Source organism: Notolabrus celidotus, chromosome 1 (assembly GCF_009762535.1).
Source record: "Notolabrus celidotus isolate fNotCel1 chromosome 1, fNotCel1.pri, whole genome shotgun sequence".
NCBI classification, from domain to species: Eukaryota; Metazoa; Chordata; class Actinopteri; order Labriformes; family Labridae; genus Notolabrus; species Notolabrus celidotus.
In genome coordinates, this window is record NC_048272.1 from 32466299 (window position 1) to 32479370 (window position 13072).

Sequence of the window (13072 nt, forward strand, 5' to 3'; positions counted from 1 at the left end):
CTTCTGGACTCGTCAGAGAGTGACTCCACATTAAAGGTATGAGAGTAATGTTAGATTTTGATTGATCACCCTTTGTCAAAGCCTGAAGGCATACAATGAGAAGGGTCGCTTCATCAATGATAGTGAAATAGTTGTGGCATGTTCACTTGTGCCAAAATGAGATCACGTTTTTCCTTGGTATGAAGTGTGCGCGCGAAACTACGAGCCATAACTTGAAAACTGACCCATGTTGGTTTTATCATGTCCTTCACCGGGTCTGTGCGTGTTAGAAAAGCTCCCGTGTTATTCCCTTTGCTTCCAGAGGTTACAGAAGTCGATCCTGCGGCCTGTTTGGAGGCTCTGAGATGTCGACCTGGAAGACGTCAGACTCTCCACAGGAAAGCAAAACAACATTCTTGAATACAGGACAAGAGAAAGAGAGAGGGGGGGGGGGATAGAGAAAGTATTCCAAAGTTTTCTCCAGGAGGAATGTGAACTAAATAAAACATGCTCTTACAAGTAGATGACATTAAAAGAATTTGGTGTTTATTCTTTGTAAGAGAAGAGATTGATAAACCTCTAAACTTTCAACGATGAACCATGGTGAACAAAGTCTGGTCTGTTGTCATAAGAATCAGTTTGGATGGAGACAGGCGGGAGGTAAAAATGTGCTCCAGGGAGAAATCTGATTTTGATGTATGAGTAGAAGTCTCTGTGTCTAACAGGACTCATTGTGTCTGCTGTGTGAGCAGACGAAGGTCAACAGAGACGACATCGAGACGATCAGACCAGACAGAAACATTCAGCACTACCTTCTGTCCTTCCTGCTCTCTGGGTGTTTCTCATCTCAAAAGGAAATACTTTTACAGCTATGAGCAGTGACAATGACTAACAGACAGGGACTCTCTCACCAGAAGCAGCGTCAGTCACTGAGGATGAGAGTGATGAAGGGGTGATGGACATAAATCTTTGAAGAGTTGTCTGAGTCTGACTACATCCATTTATTATAAAGTCTATGGTTTTCACCCACCACTCTGTCTCACTTAATGTCCCGCCCACGACACTATCTGATTGGCCAGACGTCAATTGACTGTTTTGTAACTGTAACTGGAAATGCATATCTGTTTCAAACATTGGTTATCGGTTTCATGTACTATCAATAATCAGCGTCAGTAACAGCCCTGAAAACCCAATAGAGTGTGTAATTTGATGTAATGCAGCATAATTCTCGTTTGCTCCAAGAGTGCAGTCAGAGACAGAATATCAAAGTCAAATGTTGCAGAAACTGAAAGCACCCTGGGTTCAAAAATCGCAAGTACTACAGACAGAAGTTTTTCATTGGTGCGAAAAAAGCTGAAAATTCCCCTCAGTGAGAAAATGCTTACACCCTACAGAAGCTTGAGGAAAGAGGCTCACCCAAATGTGATGTCAGGCTGCATATCAGCGTCCTGATCCTGATTCAGTGTCGACCCAAGATTAACCTCCACAGTCCAGTGAGCTACAAAAACACAGCTCAGGCTCATTGTTTCTGACTTACTGCACACGGACAGAAAGTATGATGGGACGAAACAGCACACCAGTTTAATTCTCACATGAAAGACTTTGAGGTCAAGTGAGAGACACACCCCGAGACGAGTGCATGTCTTGTTTTTCCACCAGGACGACCCAGGCTGTGGTTCAAGACAAACAAACAGCGTTATGGGAACTGAGCTGCTATGTGCGAGGAATTCTGGGAAAAGGAAACTATCTTTTAACCTCGTTCTCTCTCATCACTCTATCTGTGCAAGGCCTCGAGGAAATTCTCCCTCTTTCTCTCTCTTTCTCTCTCTCCGGGGGTTTCTGGGAAGAGGAAGAAAGCTGATGTCATCCACTTCCAGATGGCACCGTGAGGAAAGAGAGGAATAGGAAATGGGCCTCTTAACTCTTACACAACCTTGCATGTCCTTTAAGTTAGTCACATATTGTTTCGCTTTCTCCAGGCGCATTGTGAAGCTTTTAACAAACACACCTGCAGCCTGTTATTTATCTGTCACAGGCTTCAGTTTGTGGACACAATGTTGTAGGAAGTCCAGAACAAACAGGCAGAGGCACTTTAATTCTAAGAAACTGCTTCAGCCATTTAACATTTATACCGTTTTATCAACATGCAAGAGAAATTCTGTCCTGATTTGAGAGTCAAGACAAGTTACGTCTGTACAAAAACAAAGATAGATTCAAAGTTTCCAATGACGCACTGTGATGAACAATAACTTAATCTACAGCAGAGAAGATATCCTGACGAGTACATCATATCAGGAACATGTTAGCATGTTCAACCTCGCTTCAGAGTGTCTGAACATCCAGTAAATATGTTGTCTCAGGCTTTCAAGAACCATAGCTCTGAAAACTAGTCAGTCGGTCTTTTAAAGTTAAATCTCTCAACACAGTTCGCTCTACAAATAATGAGGTAAGTATCTAAAGAAAACTCATACTGTCCTCTCTTCCATAAAAACACAGTGAGAAGTTTTAACTGACGTGGAAATAGTCTAACTCTTATCCCAATGCCTCTTTATGACTTACAGAGTACAATGAGATTATCAGCAATGATATCCATCTCTCTCTCTCTTCATCTCCCTTTATCCCTCTCTCCAACTCAGTCTCAGCAGATGTGTGTCTTACATGTGTCTGGTCCTGCTCGAGGTTTCTGCCTGTTAAAGGAAGTTTGTCCTTACCACTGTAACTTGCTAAATGCTTCAAAGTGCTCTGCTCATGGTGGATTAAGATGAGATCAGACTGAGTCCTGTCTGTAAAATGGGACTGGATCTTATCCCGTCTTGATGTTGGGTCTTTGTTAATAATATAACATAGAGTATGGTCTAGACCTGCTCTGTCTGTAAAGAGTTTTGAGATAACATTTGTTGGGATTTGGTTCTGTTTAAATAAATATGTAATGAAGCCTCCTCACCTCTTTGATTGTTTTTCATTTTGATCCACAATGAGAGTAACTTCTTCATGATTTTCCTCTTTACTTATACTGTGTTGGCATTAACATCCCTCACGCAAGGAAAGTTTTGAAGGTGCTACCGTTGCAGATCAACTACTTGACGTCACATGTAAAATGAAAAAGGTGACCCACGAAGGAATTAATTTTTCGAATTTTCTCAAAATGTAGAAATCTACGGTTTCATATATATATAAAACATAACAACGTTAGTCCAGTAAGGATTGTCTTATTATGCGCTGTTCCTTTAACATACCACCAACAGAAACAAAAACACCTGTCGTACCAACATCTGTAAAAATACAGAATTTAATTGTAAGATCTGTGAGTAGAGATTTGGAGTTGATGGATATAACACTAGCATTTTATTTTATAACCTGTTATATTTGCAACCTTTGTAAAGAACTTTGTGTGCTGGTTATGAAAGGTGCTCCACAGTTTATTATTATAATTAATATAACAGCTTTGTCTCCTGTCTGTATCCTTTACAGTCACAAGTATTCCAAAAATGTTAATTAAAAAATTTTGTGAATTTAGTTTTGGTAACATTTTCTTCTTAAATTAATGAAATAAAATCAGTTACCCAGATACCCGAGTCTTTTCCTCATCAGCGTCTGTCTCTGTGTTTCCTGGCAGACTTCAGAGACTCTTAACGACCTGCATGCAGGTGCAGCGTGAAGTTTTCTTTTAGCACTTTGTTCCTGTGTTTGCTTTTCGTTCGTTCTTTTCATCAACTCAGGAATGAAGCTGGACGACGACCAGAGGGAAACTGTTGCTTATTGTGAGAGTGAGGGAACAAGGTAATTAAGCTGCACGCAGTCCTCTGATCAGAGGAATGAACCGTGTTATTCTCATCTCTGCTTTTATCTGGTATTCTTTATTTTCCAGTGTTTCATGTGATGTATGATGAACGTGTGTGCCTAACAGCTCATAATCACTCATGTGCACTGTGAGTGATGTATGGGCACCGTCGGCTGAGATGGATGGTTGCTTTTTCCTGGCCCCTGCCTTTGGGGTTTGGGGAAGGGTGGAGTATAAAGAGCTGACCAGCGGGGACTCTGGGTTTGTTATTGCCTCAACACACTCCAGCTTTAGAGATATTTTTCTTCTTTTTTAAAGGGAGAGTGTGTGTCTTAAAAAAACTCTCCAGGCAACCTGCTGTTACCTTTTAAAATACTAAACATCCATCACATCCAAACGTATGTGTGAGAGGGGGATCTACAGCAGGGTACCTGGCAACCTTTAGACATTTTGATGACTGAGGCTCATTATAAAGAAATCACCAGATTTATTATTGTATGTTATTATAAAGAATTGAAGCAGTGATGGTATTTTTGGTGTACTGTAGTCCATACTGTCTTCATCACTGGTCTCCATTAAAGGCTGCATTAGTCTGATGGTATTTACTGTGAGTGTTTACTGCTGCCTGTTTAGATTAAACCCAGCTGTGTCTCAGTGCAACATCTTGTTCTGATTCTGCACGTGGGTTTTATTTATGATAATGAGGGGCAGGCATTAATTCAGCGTTATTTATCTGCTCTAATCTGAAGTTGACATCTTTCTGTCGCTGAGACAAAGAGTTAAACGTGAAGCTGCCACGGTGAACATCTTCAAATATTCTTACTACTACAAGAGGTTGAGGAAGCTTAAACAAATGTCATATTACTTTTCTACTTTTCACAAGTTGTGTAAGGAGAAGTTACTCATGTTTTGTGCCTAACTTAAAGTAACACATCAGTCTGAACATCCCAGCTACCGTAAATACATATATAGCTTTACTGAACTTGAACTTGAACGACCAAACAATCCGTTTTGGATCTTAAACCTGCTGCTTTCTGCAACATTAACCACCAGTGGCAAAGAGAGCCTTGTTCTCCCAGTTGAACTTTATATCACTGTATCAAGAAATCATCTTTATATCTGGTGTTTGGCAGTAAAACTGCAACAGATAGCAGCAAGTATTGACTTGGTGGAAGCATACTTTCTCGGTGACAGCGCGGTTATTTCTTTACACAGAATTTTAGTACCTAGTTCAGATTTCATGCATACAAACCTCTGTTTCAAGCTCTGCTGGTAAAGTTTATCAGTGACGAAGTAAGTTATCAAGCAGAAGGAAGGTTTGTTCATTAGTTAATTATCTTTTGTCTTAATGTTTTGTCCTCATGGCTGATACTGTTGAAGTTTCAGACAGAGGAACTCTACAACCAGGGCTTTGCTAGCTAAAAGAGCAAACTGTCTATGAACAGGATTTAATGTTTATGCTTCACTGTTCTTTGAGAACTAAAGAGTTAAATCGTGTGCACATATACATTATTCAAACATTTATTGGGACACCAGAGTTCACATCATGACACCGAGGCTGTGACAGGTAACTTTAAACCGGTACGTCTGTTCACCTTTTGTAAGCTAGCTAACGGTGATAAATCAGAGTTTAAAAAGTTTAGTCGATGTTACGTTACAGTTCATAATCTGACGTTGCCACAAATCAACACATGACCTCATCACTCTGCATCCTAATAAAAGAAAAGTAAGATCAAATAGAAGATCTGTTCTTTTGTTTCAATAACAAATGCGCGCTTTGAAAAGAGACATATCTTTACCACAGTGGGTGATGGTGCTCATGGGAAATGCAGTCTTCATTTCAGAAACACTACCGATTTCATCCAGAGGGGCGCCTGAATCAACACAACATGAAAACTCCTCATAGTGCCTTTAATCAGATTGTCTTTCTGTCAGAATCTCCAAAGTAGCTTGTTGACGGTATACAGTTTCCACAAATTAAAAAACACAATATTTAGAGTTTAATAGCCTCAACTTCTAAAGTCTGAACTTTCAACCTGCACAAAGGGAACATCACGTTTGAACCTTTAGTGGAATTTCCCTTTAATGATCTGCCATTACCTGAATTAGTGAGCTGGAGTCAGTTTTGACATATTGCAATAACACAGAGGTCCATATGTTGGCCTGAGGAGTCAATAAGTCTTCTCTTCTGGCTCAGGCTCATCACACGGTGAAATTCCAATCAGTCTGAGGGGACCTTTAAAGTCCGGTAGCAGAGAATGTAAAATACGCTGAAAATGTACTGCAGGGAGATAAGGGCATGTTCCACTGAGAGCTCGGAGACTATCTGCTCTTCAAACTCAGACCTGAAATATTTGAGAGGTGTAATAATTTGTGCTGGAGTGAACAATAACAGCGGGTAACACTGCTCTCATGAGATCAATAACTGACACAAGCTTTTTACTTTGATGAACAAACTCAATATCACTGGTCATTTTAACTACCAAAACTGAACTTTAATAAAAACTGTGTATTTTTGTTAAAGTTAGTACATGTAGCACATTAAAATAACAATTTAAAGAGAGATGGGAGGCTGTTTTACTTTGATTTTGATATTTACAACAAGATGAAGCATTTTCCTGCAAGTGTCAGAAGTTTAACACTCATAACTCTCTAATAAAAAATGGTCATGTTGTGCTTTAGCTTGTCTCCTTGCTCAAATGCTTCACATCCCCAGAATATATTCAACCATTTCAACCTATATAATGCTGGATATGTAAATAAGGCTCTTTTATTAACCGCTTAAAATAGGACAATGCAAAAAAAAAGATCTCTCTTTGCCAGATCTGGCTGTCCTCTGCAACCTGCAAGTTGTCCCCATTTTTGGCATTAGCGGCACCTGATAAAATCACCCAGAGTGTGCAGCAAGATGGCAAGACAGACATGATACTGAGCTTAAATATATATTTAAGATTGTATTTTACATCAGTTTAAACAAGATTAGACAAAAACTCTTCAGTGACTGCTTGCTGGGGTTCTTTAAGATAGACCATAAAATCAGGGATACAAGTTCCACCTGCACACAACATGTAGTCTGGTTTTGGAGGCATCTTAGAGTGGTAAAGGTTTACACTGCCCTCCTGTGTGATGACTTTAGCTACATTCAGCAAAGTCCACAACGTGCAGCTCTTTCTTTACCATCCATGTGGAGTTTGCAATCCTATTAGTAGACAGTTGAGCCCAGCCGAAGGTAACGTTGATAGCTGGGAGGTAAAGATCCTCTGCCTGTGACCCCAGTTATGCATCCGGCGGAGCCAGACTTCTTTAACTGGGGCGCTAACTTTTGAAGGGGTGGCATATTAAGCATGCGTTCATACACACATGAATGAACAGCATTTATTAACCCTTTCTATCTCCACTAATCATATCTTCTGTGACCACAAAGATTATGAATCTGAAAGAGGTTATATTCCTGTTAATGATGATTGAACTTTAAAAAGAAACACAACAGATTTGCAGCATTTAAACCTTTAACGACTCAAATAGATGATTTAATACATTTTCTTTCTCCCTTGGTACTTTAAATCATGACTTTAAACAACATTGAAATGCAAAGAAAACTGCCAGCAGCCTGTTGTTACGCAGCCTAAAATCTTAATTTTAGTAAGTTCCACCTCTGACAAAGCAAAAAGGTGGCAGCTACTTCGCAAAATCCTGGATCTGTTCTTAACGTCACCCTCCACTGATCACTTGTTCTCTTAAATCAAACATGATTCCAAAAAGTGAATTTACTCAATAGTCCACCACCATTTCCTTTAAATGCATGATTTTTGACCTAATGACGGAGAAAAGCTGTAAAACATCGCTCCACCAGCCTGGTCTAGGCTGTTATGTCTCCCAGCATGCTTTGCATAACTAAGTTACAGCTTGATTCTTGGAGTGCCGTCTTCTGGGTAAATACTCTAACACAATAAAACGCCTCTCTCTGTATTTTACAGAATGCAGCTCACTTTGAAGATGACCCAACAAGGGATAAAAAGTGCAAATTCTTAAAGTACGATGCCAGAGTCAGACCACAGACATTTACGACTATGAAAATACTCCATTTGATGATATTATGTTCGTGTCAGTGGTTAATTGTTTTTGTTATGTTTTACTGAATTTCTAAGATGTGGGAAGTTTAAGTTTCAAAGTCAATGAAGTTTAATAGTCCTCCATTCTCCACAGTTAAGATTTTGCGACATGAAGCAGTGGAGAAACAAACTAAAAGGACAGTCCTCAAATAAAATGGTCTTGGTCAACCAGTAAACACTACCAGACTAGTCTTTGCACGTTTTGAGCTCCAGGGGAGAGAAAGATATTTTGACACCTGACGGCTTCATAGAGAAATGGAAAACTCAATTATCTGTGTCAGACTACTTCTGTTTGGGCTCAAAGTTGGTTATACTGTCATCAAGATTTTCAATCCAGTGAGCAGCCAGCCGTAGCTGTGAGTATAACACCATTTCAAAGTATGTGACACTGGAGCACACACACTCAACCACCCACCAAATCCTCACACACACACCCTGCAGCCTTTAGACTGACACACAGTGAGTGAGAAAGTAGTCCCCCCTCATTAGGCGTCTTAGCGAGCGCTGAAAAGAGCGTCTATTCACCGGCCGCGCTGGGAACACTGAGAGCAGCCGAGCAAAAAAACAACCGAGCAGGCAGGGAGGCAAACACACACAAGAGACCCTCCTTGTTCCTCCTCACACACACACAAAGGGGAATACGTGTGAAGCTTAAATATCAAGACTTGTGTCCCCTCACTTTTCTTCACCTCTTCTCCTTCCACGTCTTCATCCCCCTCCTCTGCCTCACTCGCTGTGTAAAGAAAAGCTGCCTTAATTCCTCCTGACAGCTGTCACTCTGACCAGCAGCAGCAGAACCCCCATCAGAGAGTGAACAGCACAGTTTCACACAAAGCTGAAAGAACGACACGCACAAAACCAGCAAGCAAACAAGGAACACAAACAAGAAAGACTTCTGTTTCTTTCTGCAAGACCGACTGACGTCTTCGTTACAGAAAACAACTGTGAAAAACTTTTTTACAAACTGCGGTCCATCACTTCTGTCAGAGAGACCACAGTTTTTTTCTTTTCTTGTTGAAGGTGACAGAAAGATGGATCTCATCTGTTAAATTCATTTTGCAGTTACAATTCAGTCACGGTGAAGTTAGAGCGCTGCAGTGACTTCTGACTGCTCCTGACTGTGGGCTGTTTTCTCTCTGAACAATGGTTTCTTTCGGGGGAAGCTCGGTGAGAGGATGTGAATCATTGTTGCAGAATGACACAGCCTTGACTTTTTTTTCTTAGAAATGTGTCACACTGCGTATTGTTGTGCTCTTATAGACAACAGTTTACTGGGAGTTTCAAGCCTTTCCTAGAAATGCACGGTTCCAACTCGATTGTCACTATTAACACATTCATTGTGATGCATTTAAGGTCCAAAATTTAAGTGTTGCTTCTTTAATTGCATGCTTTTTTTGTGCCTTTATGCAAATCTTGGTTTTATTTTGAATTCAGCTAAGCCTCCACAGTGTCTTCCTTCCGTGATGAAAAATAAAACACTGGTGAAGATGACAGCTTGTTGTCATTCTTCTATTTTCCCAACTGTGATGGATATGGGGAAACTTCGGGCTGTGGTTTAGCTGTTGGTTTAGTCCTGCGTATGCTTTGCTCATATCAAATGGGAAAATATCACAGAAGTTCTCTGAGTTTTTGGTTAGCATGCAGGTGCAGCTAATCAGACCAACGTGAGCATGAAACATAAGAAGACATCAGTCTAACCCCAGTTTCTAAAGTCAAATAACTTCATCACATGCACGCTGGTTTTCAGCCAAAGAAGCTGACAGAGTTGAGAAATGTAGCGGACACACACCCCAGGTTTTTGGATGTGTGTGCTTCCACGTATAATGTGTCTGTGATCTGAATCGCTGCCGTGATAAGATATCAGAGTGCAGAGAGATAATCTACTCCCACTGCCTCCTTATCTCTCATCGCTCTGATACTGATTTTACCAGATACACCCTGCACTCCTACACACTCAGCTGGACACACACAGACAAACTTAACAAACTTTGGTAACACAATCTGAATACACTCAAACTCATGCACACACAAGCAAATCTGTGTATCTCCAAACTGATGCACACACCCAAGTGGCAGAAATACTTGTCTCTTATTTGACCGACTACAGATGTAATATTCCCAACTCTGACAATGTTACAGGAAAAACGGTCTCTGATGGAGACTGTCTTTCAACAGCTGTAATAAAAATAAAAACGACACTTCTTTCTTAGAACATCCAAGGGGGAAAAAGCGTCACAAACTCACCAGCTTTTGTGTGGTTTTAGTGCCTGACATTAAACTTTACCAGCCGGTTTGGATTGTTTCTTTTGATTTGAGGAGCAGGAAGCAAATAAAGTTTCTCTGGGAAACAAGAAAGTATTCTACTACATCTGTAAAAAGACCAGTTCATCTGTAAAGGGCAGTGTGTGGACAGACACACTCACACGTCGATATAATACACAATACACTGCTTTTTTAGCTGGTGTCCTTTTTGTCTGCTCGTGAGAACCAAAATGTTCACTGATAGAATAAAAGACGAATGCACAAACAATCAGAGAATTTTATAGATGTTGATTTTACACCCTTAATTCCAAAAAGGTTGCAAGTAAGGGAAAACATATCAGATGTTAAAAACCAAAATAATATATTTAATAATATATTCAGTTATGTATTCGGTACGTTCGGTTCAGTGTTGTTGAAAGAAGTGAAGCAGCATGGTGGTAAAGTGGTTTGAAGATGTTTTGCTGACATTAAATTTAAAATGAGCTTATATTTATCATGAAGTAATACAATTTTTCAGACTGAACCAGCTTCAAAAAGCTTTGATCTGAAATGGATGACTCCGTAACAATGATGACATGAGAGAGCGAGGGCGCTCTGCACCTCAGATCAAAGTCAGTGAGGTTCTTCTGCCTGAATCATCGTCCATGTGCAGCGGTGTTGAAAAACACTGACTACATTTTAACTTCAGGAAGTGAGTCAGCTGAAAGTCCCACATGACTGAACCTGCATTTGCGTGTTTCATTATAATTATAATACGAAAATTCCCCAAAAGACTTCCTTAAACAGGAACAACAACTTAAAAAGTAAGGGACTCTTTGGTCCACCACAGAACATGCCATCAGACCATAAGGTGTAGTACATAAAGTAAGAGTTAGCCTGTTGGAATTGAGAGTTTAAAATAAAGAGTTTAAGATTTTTATTTTAAGAACCTTAACTACTCATTAAAGTTGAGAAATACACAAATGTTTTCTTCTTATCAAGACTTTTAACCAAGCAGTAAGTTCCAGTGTTGGAAGAGAAGTAAATGTTGAAGTGTCCACTTAAGGCTGGCTCCAAAAGCCAAAGAACACCATTAGGTCCCATGTCAACATCCCCCCTTTGTTTGTTTTTGGAGCAGAAGATGCTTGCTACAAAAAAATTGGTTTTGTTCTGTTTATTCTTTCATCCTGCCTCGGCTTCATCTCTGCCTGTTTTTAAATGAGCTGAAAGTTAGAGTACACATTTCTAAATTGGGACCGTCATCTTTGGGCTTCATAACACTTCCTCAGAAACAAAAGGTAGACATCTTTGAGACGACATCCAGGTTTTATACAGTCTATAATATCAATCCAGGAGTACAGGAATCTCAAGACAAGACACGGTTGACTGTCTCCTTGCCTAATAAAAGTATGTAATCCCACTGAATAGGAGTCTGAACATTGTCTGTAGCTCCTCCTCACACACAGAGAGGTTCACAGGACCAGATGCTCATCAATGACTGGAGGTACTTGGTTTGGTTTAGGCCAGGAGAGACACCACTAATGGTATCAATCCAATATACGTTGATGTATTTTAATGTCAACAAAGAGGTAGTCAACAAATCAAGTCAATAACTAAGGAAAGAAAAAAGAACTATGAAGCAACTACCATCAGTGCAGCCTCAACAACACAACAAAAGAAGCTCACAGCCTAAACTGCTCACACATCAGCCCCCTCAGAGTTTTTAAAGTGCGTTAAATGTCTGGTTAAACTGGTTGAAGCTTCTCAAGGTAATGTCCTCATAGGCTTAGGTGCAAGTGCATGAGTGAAAGCGGCTTATGCATCAGTTTGCAGCCACACACTAAGGTTACCTGCACTCATAATGATCTTACATACCAGGTCTATTGTTCTGCTCTCACAATGATTAATCTGTTCTCCATCACAATCCTTACCCCCCACCACCTTATCGTGACAAAGAACTTCAGAATTTGAAACATTTGAAAAACAGTCATTTGGCTTTATAAAACTATTTTCTGTTTCCTGTGATCAAAGCGGAGAAAACACTTCAGCTGCTGAGTGACTTCATTATAAGATTCTTCCAAAAGCATTTCCAGATAATGCTGCTCAGAGCTCTTTGTGTGGGTTCATGCGTGTTCATGTGTGTCTGTGTCTCTGTGTGGTATGCAGGGATTAGAATAAATTAAAGGGTGTTATTGTGTCCTGTAATTTACTGTATTTGTGGTTCATCATAAAATAGTTTGTCCCTCATGGGGGGCACTGAAAAGCGTTTGACACGTGACGGTCCCCTTAAAATCTGAAGGTATGGTTCCAGAGGAATAAAGTGGATTTGAGCCTCTCTGTGTGGAGCTCTCTGCGTGTATGCGTGGGGTTTCTCACGATCATCTTGATCGGTGATCAAATAACAAATACTTCAGCTTGCACAGAGTTTCTCTTCTGTGTCAATAAAAAAAGTGATTCCAAACAAACAACACATTTGCTTTTCTTTAATTCTTTGCCAACCACATGTTCTGCACTCCTATCTCCTCCCTCCATCATCCTGATCCCTAGCTCTGTCAACAATACCAAACTGAGCCCAGTTATAGAGTGTGAAAGTTTGCCTTTCCTCTTATTATTTAGTTTAAAACAGTGTTTTGTGATTAGTGCCGAGCTTACCCAGTGACAACGAAATGTGATTTATGTGAAGCTCCACAATTCAGCGGTGGTCGAATGCTGGTTGGGTTAAAAAAAAGCAGAAGATTAAAGGTCGCAACCCAACATGAAATTAATATCCAGCATTATTTATTTTTTTATTTTTATTTTTTTTAAAGTTATATTTTTGGGGCTTTTTGCCTCCATTATATAGGACAGCTGAAGAGAGACAGGAAATGTGGGGAGCAGAGAGCAGGGGAAGACATGCAGGAAATGGTCGACCGGTCGGGAATCGAACCAGCGACCCCTGCGACGAGGACTGCAGCCTCTG

General features: G+C 40.2%; 1 protein-coding gene across 2 annotated transcripts in view; it reads right to left on the bottom strand.

Moving 5' to 3' along the window:
- si:dkey-49n23.1 (semaphorin-3D) overlaps positions 1-13072 on the bottom strand; it is a 110527-nt gene that overhangs the window by 78539 nt on the left and 18916 nt on the right. The window contains exon 2 of one of the 2 annotated variants that reach the window (XM_034689083.1): positions 12766-12822. The exons of the other annotated variant lie outside the window; for it this stretch is intronic. The gene's annotated coding sequence lies outside the window, so the exon portion shown is untranslated. The remainder of the gene's footprint in view (positions 1-12765; positions 12823-13072) is intronic. 2 annotated transcript variants of the gene reach the window in all.